Raw genomic sequence first — 2,500 nt, forward strand, 5'->3', positions numbered from 1 at the left:
CAAGCAACCCGACTCTAAGGAGAGGTCCTCCCGAAACGCGTACCGGTCGCTACGGGCCTGGCACCCTCTATGGATAAATGGCCCCATTCAAGATGGACTTGGACGCGGTTGCGACGTTACGGGATAAATTGACCCTCCTGAACACTACATTTCCCAACGGCGGAACTCCGCGGGATTCAGTGCTGGGCTAATTCCTGTTCGCTCGCCGCTACTAAGGAAATCCTGGTTAGTTTCTTTTCCTCCGCTTAGTAATATGCTTAAATTCAGCGGGTAATCTCGCCTACTCTGAGGTCGTCGGAACGTGAAAAAAAATTTTTTCAGAGCTTCCCCCCCCCCGAAAGCATTTTGCGAAACGTGTACAGAGCAACACAAAAAAAAAAAAAAATAAAAAAAACACAAAAAACCCTTAAAGCAAAAAAAAAACCGTTTATCGCGCCTCACCAATATATCTTTTATAAAATTCGATATCCTCTCCAAATATAGATCTTCGAAACACTCGCAAGACGATTACAATCGGTATAACTTTAACGTCCGTCCGAAAAGTACTTTCGGGGACTAGACGACCGATTGATCTCGTGCGGTTTCGCTATTCGATCATTTGAAGAGAACAAAAAGATATATGGGGCGACCGACAAACGGTTTTCCCGTAGAACCAGACTCGCGATTGCGTTGACACACACATCATAGCCACACCAATAGAAGAGTTTTAGGACGGTAACCCGGGTGGGGTGTTCTTTACTCAGAATATGTGCAACATCGGATCTATATAGCCATCGATACAATTCGTACACAAATGTGTCGTACGAAGAGAGAGACTTTTTTTCCTCTGACAACATAACGGTAAGAGACATCCTTCCACACTCATAGGTTCCACTCCCTGGGGCTATGATATATATATACATATAAATTCAAATTCGAAGCAACGGTCACAATTCTACTCTATATTTTTGCGGGTTATGTGTTCTTTCGTTCAATTTCTTTCATGCGTTCGTTCGATCTCTGTACACAGTCTTCACATAGGACAGACTCGTGTAGTACGCTTTCGTGGGTTAAACCCATCTCGTTTCATTTCAGGCGACGTCGGGAGCGCGTTGAAAATGTACCAGTGAAATCTCGATAGTTCTACGAATACGAATCGTCCCGAAAAAGATTTTGTCACCGCTTCGAAGCGGTGTTTCAGACGGGCGGACGTATATAAAACATATACGACACACGACACCGCCTTCCACACTCACGCTAGTTCGAACACGATTTCCATCTCTCTCGAAGACTGTTAGACGTACGTAAAATTTCTCAATATCCATAGGACCGCGACAAACGCCGACGAAGCGCCCATCATTCGCTCGTACGTATATAGGCAACAAGTGCCATCAACGCAAGCAGTTTATAAGTACGTAAACGACCCTCAGCCAGGCGTGGTCCAGGAATTGTATCCGTGGACCGCAATGTGCGTTCGAAATGTCGATGTTCATGTGTCCTGCAGTTCACACGTTGACGCGCAATTAGCTGCGTTCTTCATCGACCCACGAGCCAAGTGATCCACCGTTCAGGGTAATTTTTCCCTTTTATTCTCTCATATATAATATAATGTGTATTTGCTATCCACCACATTTTTGTGTTATATTTCGGAACAAGCCGATACCCGAAGAGCTCCAACCAGCGCGCGAAGGAGATTCGGGAGTCGTCGTACGACGACATAATTGTCCCTTAAAGAACGAGATATTTCCGTCGAAACCATATATATATGTACGAGCAAATCCAAAACCACTGTTTTCTTGCAAGTTCGACGGTCGGAGCGAATAGAACATTGAAAAGCCTTCTATCGAAGAAACACAGAGAGTATATCACCTCCAAAAACGACGGGGATATGGATATTCAAACTGGACAATTATCAACCCGATACTGGATTCGAAAAGTTTCTCTCTCCTTTCGTCGTTATTTACACCGGACGGACTCACGGCCGGCTCTAGCTGGGTGTCATATATATATATATACGTCCCACGCTCATGCTGCCACTAGCGCGCAACAGAGTAGGGTGTCAATGACAACGACACAGCATTGAAACGAGCTACACAAGCCGGTCTCTCTTGATACCAATGTAAACGAGCATTAAGTTATCTTCAGACTGCCCGATATTTTCGTCCTTTGGACTTTCCCAACGATTCCTTTTTTTCTTTTTTTTTTACACACCACAGCGAAGACTTGAGGAAGCGTGATTAGCACGCTCGCATCCCTCCCTGTCCTACTACAACTGTAAAGAAAGAAAAAAGAATACATTGGGCTTTCTCTCTATCGAGAAGATGGCCTACGCAACGCAGATCAAAGGCCTAATACGTGTAATATAATACGCGTCTGGCCGTGTATAAATCACGCACGAATGATCTGGTCGGGCCCAACTCTTCTCGTACGCTTATTTTTCCGTGTTGGGGCACTATCATAAAATCACACAAACCCCAACACGTGTGTGTCTTGGAAGGAAGATGGCCTACGCAACGCAGAT

General features: G+C 45.0%; 1 non-coding gene and 1 pseudogene across 1 annotated transcript; both read right to left on the minus strand.

Annotated features, from left to right (window-relative positions):
* LOC143262489 (large subunit ribosomal RNA) overlaps positions 1-294 on the minus strand; it is a 6,913-nt pseudogene extending 6,619 nt beyond the window's left edge.
* A 1,105-nt stretch (positions 295-1,399) lies between these two features.
* Positions 1,400-1,554, minus strand: LOC143262466 (5.8S ribosomal RNA). Its single transcript, XR_013036264.1, has one exon. It is a non-coding gene; the product is annotated as a 5.8S ribosomal RNA (ribosomal RNA).
* Between the last annotated feature and the right edge of the window lie 946 nt (positions 1,555-2,500).

This window comes from Megalopta genalis, unplaced genomic scaffold (genome assembly GCF_051020955.1).
Source record: "Megalopta genalis isolate 19385.01 unplaced genomic scaffold, iyMegGena1_principal scaffold0137, whole genome shotgun sequence".
NCBI lineage: Eukaryota > Metazoa > Arthropoda > Insecta > Hymenoptera > Halictidae > Megalopta > Megalopta genalis.